Below are 12,285 nucleotides of genomic sequence, written 5' to 3'. Positions count from 1 at the left end.
TTTAATGGTTAAATGATTCCCTTTTCTCTGTAATAATAAAACAGTACCTGTACTTGATCCCAACTAAGATATAATTACCCCTTATTGGGGGCAGAACAGTCCTATTGGGTTTATTTAATGGTTAAATGATTCCCTTTTCTCTGTAATAATAAAACAGTACCTGTACTTGATCCCAACTAAGATATAAATAATCCTTATTGGAGCCAGAATCCTACTGGGTTTATGTAATGTTGGTGATCCAAATTACGGAAAGACCCCTTATCCAGAAAACCCCAGGTCCCAAGCATTCTGGATATCAGGTCCCAGACCTGTATTTGCAGTGCAGGGATGCAGCCATTTAGAGGCAATGTTCAGGGTAGCACAATGCAACTACATTTATGCAGGTTGTCACAGCAACTTTCCGCGCAGTGGTTTAATAACAAGTACAGCGCATTAGCACAAACGCAAACAATTTATATAATTGAAATCGTATCCCCCAGCAGTCAGTGTTACTATATAAATCCTATGCAAATATTTACCTTTTCTTACTTCTTGGTAAACAAAGGGTTAAACTTGAAACAAGTTTTGGGGTCAGTGGCATCCCTATGAGCTGCAGTTTCAGTACATGCTTGGGGGTGCTCCCCCCCCCCCGGCAGCTGGAGCCGGCACTTACCCAGCTTCTGTATGGCCTCAGTGGCAGCTCCAGTAACCTCCAGCAGCACCCCAGCAGGCTCAGTGTTATTTTAAAGGACAAGTGTCTTTATTCATGGCCATTATGTGTGTGTGTCGTTGCGTGGGGGCTTTCAGTGAAGGCTGCCCCCCCTGGCTGTTTAGTCTGCGTCCCATGGAAAGCTGAGTATATAACTGTGCCCAACTGGCCATCCTTCCCGTGCTGCCTATACTAATATTTGGTACTGGCTGGGGGTTACGCCCCGTCTAGTCACTTTCTGTCATTTCCTCCAGCCTAAAAATAAGGGAGCTGAAGCCACAGAGACAGGGTTCTGGTGCCACGCTCAGTTCAGGGCTAAATATATCTCCCCTGTGGTTACAGCGCCGGCCGGGGGCCCTTTCATGTCATGTTATAGACACGGCCAAAATAAGCAGGGCCCTAAATTAGCCAGATCTGTCATGGACTGGCCCCGGCGGGCGGCTAGTGAATGTGTCACACATGAGGGTATGTGAGCGGCTCCTGTCAGCCGCTTTATTTATCCGCAGGCCTAGTGTGTGTTTGGGGATTTCAGGGTTTCGGGGCAAAGAGGGGGGCACTGGCCATGGAGAAAGGCTGGGAACCTCATCATTATTCCCCCGATTAAAGGGGTGGTTCACCTTTGAGGTAACGTAAACTTAGTATTTTATAGAATGGCCAGTTCTAAGCAACTTTTTGATTGGTCTGCATTATTTATTTTTTATCCTTTTTGAATGATGTGCCTTCTTCTTCTAACTCCTTGCAGCTTTCAAAAGGGGGTCAGTGACCCCGGCAGCCAAAAATTATTGCTCTATGAGGCTACAGTTTTATTTCTATTGTTTTATTCAAACCACTGCCTGGTTGCTAAGGTAATTAAGGTCCTAGCTACCAGATAGTTGCAGAAACTTCACACTGGAATGCTGCTGAGCAAACAGTGAAATAACTAAAAGAGTACAAATAATAAAAAATGAAGACCAATTGCAAATTGTCTCAGAATATTTCTCTCTACATCATACTAAAAGTTAACTCAAAAGTGAAAAACCCCTTTACAACCCCCACCCACCCATCCCAGGGCCGGAAACAGGCACAGGCCTAGGGTGTAACAATGAGGGGGTGCCAGGCAGGTACCTCTCCTGCCTACCCCTAGTCTTTGCTCCCTTATCATCGCCCCCGCCACTTGTCATTGCTAGGTGGGGGCAATGACGCCCCCCCCATGTGAAAGCCAACCCCTTACCCACCAATACCCATTAAATCTGCCCCTGAGCAGCTGGCTATGGGGTGATGATACCAGGAGCCAGAACACACTGTAGGGCAACTTAAGCCTAAAGGGCAAGTCAATTCCTGCAATCAGTGTATTGCAGACCCTTCTCTTCTCCCTCCTGCTGCAATTATACCCCTTCCTGGCAGTCAGTGAGGTTTAATTCCAAAATCCCATCATTGAGTACCATATTCTTACACAATCTTCCTCGTGGTGAAGCCAAGTCCTGAGCGGATCAACACGGAACAACCATATAATCATTATAAAAACAAGGGAAAGGACATTTAAAAAAAAAAAAAAAAAAAGTAATATTAAGAATAGTTAAAGGATCCCTGACAAGCACAGACTATATACTCTGTATTCTATTCTGTTGACAGGAGGGGGCGCTCAATGATCATCACTCAGATAAATTCAAACTTTATTATTATTATTAACATTTATTTATTAAGCGCCAACATATCCCGCAGCGCTGTACAATAAGTGGGTTTCATACACTGGACATACAGAGTAACATATAAAGCAATCAATAACCGATACAAGGGGCGAAGAGGGCCCTGCCCAAAAGAGCTTACAATCTATAAGAGAGCTTAATTTTGAGTGTAATTGCTGCTATATTGGAGCTCTGGGAAGCAAAATATCCTGGACAGATTAGGTTATATCCTTACCATCTTGGTCACGTGCCCAAAGGTGCCCTAGTCCTAAAGGGTAAATATCTCAATGTGTGAGTAGGGTTTGTTTTCCATGTATTTGTCCTTTCATGCAGGGAATTTCCACATTTCGCCATTGAAGAATTGTTTTGCGAACCTTCCGTGAAAATATGCCATGTAAAAATTTGTTGCGTGGGATTTTTTTTGTTTGTTGCACATCAAATTGGGCGCAGTCGCATAAAAAAAAGGTGCAGTCAATGCAATATTGGGCGTGGTCGTGTCAAAAAAGCACATGCGACAAAAAAATAGACGACAAATCAAGCGACAAATGCATTTCGTGAATTTTTCGCCGTTTCATGAATTTTATGGCGAACACAAACGGGACAGATTCACTCATCACTACCTACCATTAGTTCCGGGCCCTTTTTCCCCATTGCAGTACCCCTGTCAGCGGCCCCGGCAACCCCTGTGTGTGCTCATGGTGTTTACATGGGGGGGGGACTAGGGTGGGCCAAGCCGACCAGGGTGCCTAGGGTGCCCGGCTGGCTTGGCCCGGCACTGCTTTCATACTGGATCTCATGAGTGAACATAGGTGCTAAATTGCACTCACCAGAAACAAATGTGTTATTAGCACCTATGCACTCTGCATTTAGGGCACAGTTTTTCCTACTCCAGAATGCACAGAAGCCTGCCAGCTCATTAGGCTGATTAATTGACTTCAACCACATTTTATCCCTGCTGGTAAGCATAGCAGAGGCCATCCCTTGGATTTATGGGTGTGTGTGGTTATGAGACAGCTGCCTGCGGGTAGCCACTAGCCGGCTCCTTATCTCTCAGCTTCTGAGAATGGATGTGGTGCCCAAAACAACATGTTCCAGGCTTTTACAATCCGCTGCATTTTCCTTGGCCCTGGACGTCTCGTAGCATTCTGCATTGTAGTCTGCAGCCAAGATCGGAAGCCAAGGATCAAGTGATGCTTGTAATGAGAAGAGAAAGTGAAGAGGTGCTGCAGCAGCTGCTGGATAAGTGCTTGAAAATAATGTAAAATAAGGGAGCCACAATTCTTGCCTTTTAGAACAGAAAGGAATGGATGAGTAGGAAAGCCCTGGCATCAGGGTCAGACTGGGGTGTGCAAAGCCAATTTGTATGTTCTCCCCATGTCTGTGTGGGTTTCCTCCGACACTCCATGAAGGGACGCATGTCTAACTTACTGCAGCAGTTGGCTGGTTGGTGGCAGGGTCGAACTGGGGGGTGAAGAGCCCACCGAGGCTTCTGCCCCAGGTGCCCTGCAGGTGCCCCCGCCGGCCACGCACCCTTACCCCCCTCGCAGGGCCCCCCACCCGATGTCCTACCCCGAGCTCGTAAATTTAATGCATCAGGGGAGGAGCGGTTGGGCAGGGGGAGCGCCGCAAGGGTCGGGTCTGGGCTGCCGGGGCCCACCGGGATTTTTCCTGGTGTCCCGGCGGCCCAGTCCTACCCTGGTTGGCGGTCATTAAAAGGGGGGAGCTATGACATAAAGGGGGGCAGGTGACATCACAGGGGGCAGAGCTAACGCACATCAGGCATCTAGAGAGTCGGCTTAGGTGGGTGGGAAAGGAGCTAAATTCAGGGATATTACATTGCCAGTAAATTTGTAAAACCGGCTCCAGCCTTGTTGGCTGTTTTACCAGCTAGGCCAGTAAAATACCGGCTAGGTGGCATCCCTAGGTGTAGCTGGTGGCATCTTATTGAAGGGTCTCTAGTTTTGAGGGGCATAACTACAGAGAAAGCAGACCCTGTGGTTGCAGGAAGGGTCCAGGAGTGTAAGGAGCCAATTAAGGCCCTAATTATTAAACAATTCCAATATATCTTAGTAGCATAGGTCAACTTACCAATATTCTAGTTACACCACTGTCAGGTTTGACTTTGCCTATGAGAGTTCCTTAGCCAAGCTCTAACCCCTGTCTCTGCCTTGAAAAGCTCCTTATAAAATGTATAGTGAAGCTTTCCATCGGTGGGGGCCCTCGTTGTGCCCATGCATGGCCCTAGGACTAAATGAAAGAGACGTTTCATGAAAAGAAATGACACAGTAACATAATCACAGCGAATTTCGTCTTGTCTCCCCAAACCTGTCCAGAGATCTAAGGCTGTGAGTAGGAATCCCCCCCCCCCCCACCCACGGCCAGGGGGGCTACAGGGCTGTTACATGATCCCCCCTCTGACCTAAACCTAGGGAAGGATGGCGACTTAGAGCTGGCTGCTTGGGACAGAAACACTTGATGAGATTCAGACATGACCTAATCCCATATGATATCTGCTAGCGTGTGGAACTGGAAACTATGTGCCACCCCGTACATTCTACATGGAGGGAAGGATCTGGACATGCTCTAATGAGTACAGACTTTAAAGGGATCTCCACCCATGGCATTCTAAGCATCTTGCCAACATCCAATAGAAAGGATATGCTTCTGCAATGATCTGTTAATCAGCTGGCTTCTGCTACATTGTTTCAGGAGTCTGAACCGGCAAGGCAGGGAACACAATGGTGCAGAGATGCTGCTTTCAATCCTTCTTACAGAATCATATAGCGGAGTTGGTGCACTAAACACGGCTACTAGCTAGGCTATAAGAGCCATGTTCTACATATGACATCTATTTGCCCTGGCGTAGAAGGGAGAATTCCTATTCAATCATGTTCTGCCATTAGAGTTTTCTTTTCTCTTTTACTGACATTTATCGTAATTCGACCAGAAAGATGTTTAGTCTGAGCATTAGTTCTCATTAAAGAGCCGCATGTAGGGCTCATTGTGTACTATTCTACTGAATGATACGTGAGCCGTATTGGCAAAGCGATGCATTAATGCACCTCAGGAACTCTATATACATGTTTAGTATGGATATTAGATATTAAATAGATTAAAGGCACAGTATATACCTATTTCAGCATTCACATGATAAATTATAGTTGCACTGTATAATATTTCTCCCTCCCTCGTTTTAAAGGATCATTCCAGGGCAGTGATTCCCAAATTGTGGGTAAGTCCTATGGCAGGAATCCCCAACCTTTCTTACTCGTGAGCCACAGTCAAATGTAAAAAGACTTGGGGAGCAACACAAGTACCATAAAAGTTCATGGAGGAGCCAAATAAGGGCTGTGATTGGCTATTAGGGGCCTCTATGCACCCTATCAGCTTACAGGGGCTTTATTTGGTAGGAAATCTTGTTTTTATTCAACCAAAACTTGCCCCCAAGTCAGGAATTGAAAAATAACTCCCTGGTTTGGGGCACTGAGAGCAACATCCAAGGGGTTGGGGAGCAACATGTTGCCCCTGAGCCACTGGTTGGGGATCACTGCCCTAGGGGAACCAGAGCTCTCACAGCTTGGTAAGATTTGGGGTGAATGCCTATTTACTTTCCTATATATGCTGGAAACCCAATTAAAGCTGGGCGTACATGCACCTCAATTCATACGATATTCGGTGCATGTATGGCGGATCAACAACACGGCCAATATCGCTAAGGCTGTGGATATCGGTTGTCTCGTCGATCGACCAATGGTCGCAGGAAAGATCAAAATTGCTACGTGCATGACCACCTTTAGGAGTCAAGTAGGGTGAGATTTTGGGTGAATGCCTATTTGCTCTCCCAGATAGTGATGAGTGAATTTTTTCGGGAGGCATGGATTTGCAGCGAATTTCCGCATTTCGCCATTGGTGAATTGTTTTGCGAAACTTCCGTGAAGATTTGGCGCGGAAAAATTAGTTGCATCTCAAATTGGGCGCGGCCGCAGCAAAAAACACAAGCGACAAATGCATTTCGCGAATTTTCGTGCCGTTTCGCAGATTTTATGGCGAAACGGGACAGATTTGCTCATCACTACTCCGGCAAAAAATTCACAAAACTGCTGAAAAATTTGTGAAACCACAAAAAATTTCAAACCGCATTGAAGTCAATAGGCGACTTTTTTTACATACATTTCTTACATGCATTTTTTCTCACTCCAAATGTATTAAAGACAATGGGTGTTTTTTTGCAGCAACTTCTTTGTCTTGTCGAATTTTTTTGCAGCAGTTTCGTAAAAAAAAATTGCTGATAGCGAAATGCAGAATTTCGCTGCGAATCCATGCTTCATCACTACTCCCAGATACTCACGGAAGCCTAACTTTTAGGGGGTGATTAGGATAAATATATATTTTCCATCCTGGATATTCTTGGAAATATGGCTGATAGCCTTGTGATGAGCCAACAGGGGACCCTCATCAAACGTTAGACTCTTATTTGGGGCTTGAACCAAAAAAAGCTGGACCACTGCTGTGCTGTCTGTGCTCTCAGGCCAAATGAAAATGATTCTGCACTTACACAATCGTGGCAGTGATGCCAGGGAGCCAAGGGCAGGGCCAGAATGGCCAGACAGAGTACCAAGAAATCTTTTGGAGGCCCAACTGTACTGACAACTCTTATTAACTCTTTAGTGTTTCCTTTGTACAACCACTTAGCTCCCAGGGGCATCCCGGCCCTTAGTGCCACCCTGAGGTGGCCCCAACAAGCTTAGGTGATTTTTTATCGGAGGGGGGCGCATCTCTAGAGCAGATTGCAGGCTCTAGGGCCAGTGCAACACTGTTCAAGTAAAAGAGAGTTTTTTCTCGCCCCAGTGCCCAATTAGAAGCCAAGAGAAGGTATTTTTGTATGCGGATACACACACATACATCATATAAATTCCCAGCACCTTTGCATTGAGCACTTTTTTTTTTACATTTCATGTTATTAGCACTTTTTTACTTTATTGTACATTGTTACTGAAGCAGGACGCCTCACTATATATGACAGGAGCTATAAAATGACCAGGGAAACATCCGGAGACGCTTGCTGCCTCAGTAAATGTAGCTTTTGCCATTCTTTCTGACCACGGTATTGATGAGGTATCACGGTATCAGGGAGGGTTAATCCAGCAGGAGCACTGGGTTCAGACTCCCACCGGGCCATGTGTTATACAGGGTGAGCAAAGTTCAGTTTGATATTTCCGTAAATGGGCTTTATTATTATGGGCTTTATACTCCGGCAGCACCATATCTGTGTATTGATCTGTATTGAGCATAATAAGTGCTGAGGCGGCCAGAGAGCCGTTTCATGTTATTGTTAATTGTTTTATACTGACCTTTTAATTAACATTCTTTTCCTGCGCTGGAAAATACTACAGACTATACTTCCTTTGCAATGAAGGGACGATGCAGTCACCCTGCTGGGCTACATTCATTGTTATGTAGTCATTTGATTGGAAGCTTAATTATGGAACATTCTCCGTATTTGCCTGTATGGGGATTCATGGCTTCTGATCCCACTATAATGGCCATAATGAGCTGTCATTTTCTTTTATTAATGTATTAGGCTCTGTGTGTGTACATACGGATGCCTGTGTGCCACCTGGAGGTGCCTGAGCAGTTCCAATGGTATGCAGGCTGTGTGCCTAGGGTAGAAGCTTTAGGGGGGCCCTCTGTTGCCTATACATGATAAAAAGCGTTAGTAAGAAAAAAATTCCTGCTGCTGCCGGACACTTGCTGATACAATTGAGAGGGGTGCTGGTTCCTTGGCCAGTTGAAGCCAAGGACGATGGTCTGGTCCAGTGGCTAGGGCAGCACCCATGTAGGGTTGCCATCTTTCTTAACTGATAATACCGGCTAGGGCAGGGGTGGGCAAACTACAGCCCGCGGGCCACATTCGGCCCATTGGTCTTTTTAATCCAGCCCGCTGAGGATTGATGTGTCTCGCTTTGTCCCGACTCCGCAAATCTCATCATACGAGACTTGGCGTTAAGACTGCATGTAAGCGCTGGCCCGGCCCGTTTTCAAAGTTTTCAATGTGGCCCCTGAGCCTAAAAGTTTGCCCACCCCTGGGATAGGGGATAGGGGATAGGGGAGGGGGACAGGACTGATGGGGGCGGGGTTATGAAATAAAATGGGCAGATTGGTGGTACAAGAAGGAGCGGGGCAGTGAGAGGGCAATGCGGGATGGATCCGGCTAATAGTATAGAATGCCTGGCGAGTTAGACGGGGGAGAGCAGTATCAGAGAGGACAGGGAGAGGCTGGTATTTTACCACTTGGGCCAGTAAATTACCAGCTAGGTGGCAACCCTACACCCATGCAGGCTAATGGCACTTACAGGATCAGTAGTTCTTCTGAAGGCAAGTTGCAGTAAGCCAGGGCTGACTAGTACCACCTCCCTGTCTGTAGAGCTGCCCCCACATACTTGCACCAAAGCCCACCCATATTATAAAACACCTCTCATAGAGACACCCATGAATGATAAAATTAGTAATAAAGTTGCATAAAACAGACACACACGTATGTGATAAACTGATACCTAATTTGTTAGTAAACAAATACCTCTCAAGCGGTAAAGAAAACACACACACATTCAGCATTTGATAGATCCAGCCCTTATTTACAAATTCCACGCACTAGTGCTGGAGCCCTATCCCCGATGTACAAATACAGATGGGATTTGTGCTGCCCGCTGCTTGCGCCTTCTGCTGCATCTGGGGCAAGGTGCAAAGTGCAGGGATGTGGGTGAAACCACTCCCCGTATTTCAGGGGTCCACTGCATCTTGCACCCATTGGCGCTCTCCAGCTTGCATGTCTAAATGGCACACAGCTAGGGGGGCATGCACCCATAGTCCCAACAGGAACCCTGCAGCTAGGAACACATTCTATTTTGTTTAGAGTTTTTATGGGTGCAAGCAGGACTAGACTGGGTGTAGAAATAGGCCCTGGAATTTCAGGTTCTCAGAGGCCCAAACGACCCCCCAGCAGCCCAATAAATAGTGAGTGTCTATGGCACCTTACAGCAGCCCCTCTGGCATTTGCCTGAACCCACAGATTGCCAGTCCGGGTCTGGGTGCAAGTAAATACTACATCTGATACAGACCCCGCTGTCACAGGGGGGCTCAGGGTACATGGGGCCTGGATCACAGGGTCTGCTTCCTCTATAGCTTTAGCTAACCCCCATCTCTACCGCTCTCCCACCTGAGAGTTAACGGGGAGGGGGTGGGCTGGGAGTTAGGAAGTGGGGGGTGGTATGTGATGGGCGAGCAGGTGTGGAATTGGAGGTAAGGGCAGGTAGTAACCTGCTTTGTGTGCCAGGCCCTTCTAGGGACACCACTGGGGACTAGCCCCAACTTTCTGCATCTTGCACCCTGCCCCATGCTAAGCGCCCATAGTCATAGGTCTTTGATATTCAGAATGAAGCACAAAGATATGGGTCCCTCCCTGACATACAGCACTGCTGTGTTTGGCAAAGCCGTATCCATGAGGGCTGACTGGGGGCTGCAGCCAAACACAGCAGTGTTGTATTCCAGGGAGAAAACCATATCTTTGTGCTTCACTCTAGAGATCAAGGACCTGAGCTTATGGCCAGTTACCATGGGGCACGGTGCAAGATGCAAAAAATAAAAATGTCAGTTTTGGTTCATTTTCTGCATGTCGCACCCTGCTCCACACTTTGTAAATGAGTCCTAGAGCTACCGGCACTACTAGACAAATGTTGGCACCTTACCTTATTAGAAGCAGTTTGGCAGCACCCTTGAATGCAAATCTTTTGGGTGCCTTGTGTGTTGCTTTAGCTAAATTTACCAGATGGCAAAACCCTTACTGGCATGTCAGACAGCATCGGTTATAACATGAACCTGAATGTTACTTCCTAATAACCTCTCCAGTTCTTCCCAATATCAATGTCAGGCTTGCAGGTCTATCATTCTCTGAGATTTCACTCCATTGTAATAAATCCACCACAGCTGCCAAATCCTGGGTGCCATTGAGACAAGATGGAACATAGAAGGTGCTACGCTCTGGTAATGTATACACCACAAACGCACTGGTCACTTAACTATGAGTGATCCAAGAGACAGCCATAGATTTCTATGGAGGTGAGGGACTGTGCCTTTCCAGATCAGCAGATGAACCTACCAACGTGCACAAGAGCTATGTGTGGCCAGGGATCTCCCGCAAGTACAATGGTGATTCCATGCACTGCTCCCCTGACTACAGCGATATATGCACTGATTTTGCCTGATTAGAGGGGTCCCCCTCAAGTCTCCCCTATTGTTGTGCGGGGCTTGCCTGTATATACGCCACTGTGACTGAGGAACATATGCACACCCTTATAGTCACTATGTTGTAGACTGTAAGCTCTACGGAGCAGGGACCTTCTTCCTACTGTGTCTCTTACCACATAATCTCTGTGTATTTATACTTATCTATTGTATTTATTATACTGCTTGTCCACCTTGTATATACTTTTGTACATTGTAAGATTGTACAGCACTGCATAGCCTTGTAGCGCTTTATAAATAAAGTTACTCATATACAGTATACATACACTCCTGTGACACCCCCAAGTGGTGGAACTGTAAGGGAAGAAGACCACCAGCTAGGTTTGCCATCTTTTCCCTGCCGAAAACTGGGCAGTGGGGTGGTCGGTGACATCGTGGTGTGGGGCTGTGGGGTTGTGGGAGCAGGGCTATGCCAAAAAGGTGGCAACCCTTGGGCCAGCAGAGTGAGGGGACCCAAAACACTCTACCCCAACGGTCTCTTTTGCACGTGCACCTTCCCTGCTTTTGTACAGGAATCACCCTGATTTCAGCAGTGGCACAGATCTGATTTACAGAACAGAACTCAGCGGTAAAGGTGGTCCTTTAGACCTATTCGGCAGCTTATCTGCCCGTGTATGGGCACCATCGACGGGTCTCCCCAACCAACATCTAGCCTGATATCGGGCAAATTTCGATTGGGCAGGTTTGATTTTTCCGTCAGATCAGGGACCACATCGGCTCATTGATGCGGTCCCTGAACCAATGGTGCCTATGCCTGATATAGCCCACCTTAAGTTGGGCATATCAGAAGAAGATTTCCTCGCTTGGCGACCTCACCAAATGAGTGGATCTTACCATGTATAGTCTATAGACAGACGTCACTCCCCTACGCAGTGGCCCCGTCGGATGTCACTGACGCCACAGATCACTACAAGGCACAAAATGGTCAGCTTTTACCCTTCCAGCACCAACCTTCTATGCAAGCTGAACTATAGCTCTCAGAATCAGCTAAACGAGAGCCATGGGAGTTTCATTTCCCCCCAGGCTGCCCCTATGTGTGTGTGGCTGTGTGTGTGTGCTCCTCGCTGCCTAATTACCCTCACCTACCCGGCACGGAATATAAAGCCTCCTCATGTGGAAACTTAGAGAAAAAAAAGGGCAAGACAGTGAATCATTGAAAAAATGCAATGAATTGGCTCTTCATTAAAAAAAAGGGAAAAAAAAAGAACAAGGGATGGTGCCAACTGGAGCTGTTTGCTTTGGGGGTAAGCTATAAGGCTGGCGTCAGTCAGGGCAAAAGACATGCCAGTGGAATGCAATATTGGGAGGAAGCGGCAGGTCATTGAATCGCTGGCTCCCTGCCCAGAAGCAACTGGATGCTTTCATTTTTTTAAGGTAAACAGATCCCTCGCAGCGTAGGGAAATCTCAGCGAGCGGGGTGGCGTTCCTTGGGCTCCGTGTGCTTTCTCCTAGTCCTCTGTGTGGTCTGCTAGCCGCCGGCCCTGGGGCAGCTACAGTGCAGGGCAAAGGGGGGCTTTAGGCTCAGAGCGGCCCCTGCCTTTAATATGTTCATGGTAACAGTACAATGTACGGCCCTCCAGCTGTTGCTAAACTGCAGCTCTATGCGCATCCATCAGGCAAAGGCACTTTTTT

This window comes from Xenopus tropicalis, chromosome 1 (genome assembly GCF_000004195.4).
Source record: "Xenopus tropicalis strain Nigerian chromosome 1, UCB_Xtro_10.0, whole genome shotgun sequence".
Taxonomy (NCBI): Eukaryota; Metazoa; Chordata; class Amphibia; order Anura; family Pipidae; genus Xenopus; species Xenopus tropicalis.
This window is presented reverse-complemented; position numbering follows the sequence as displayed.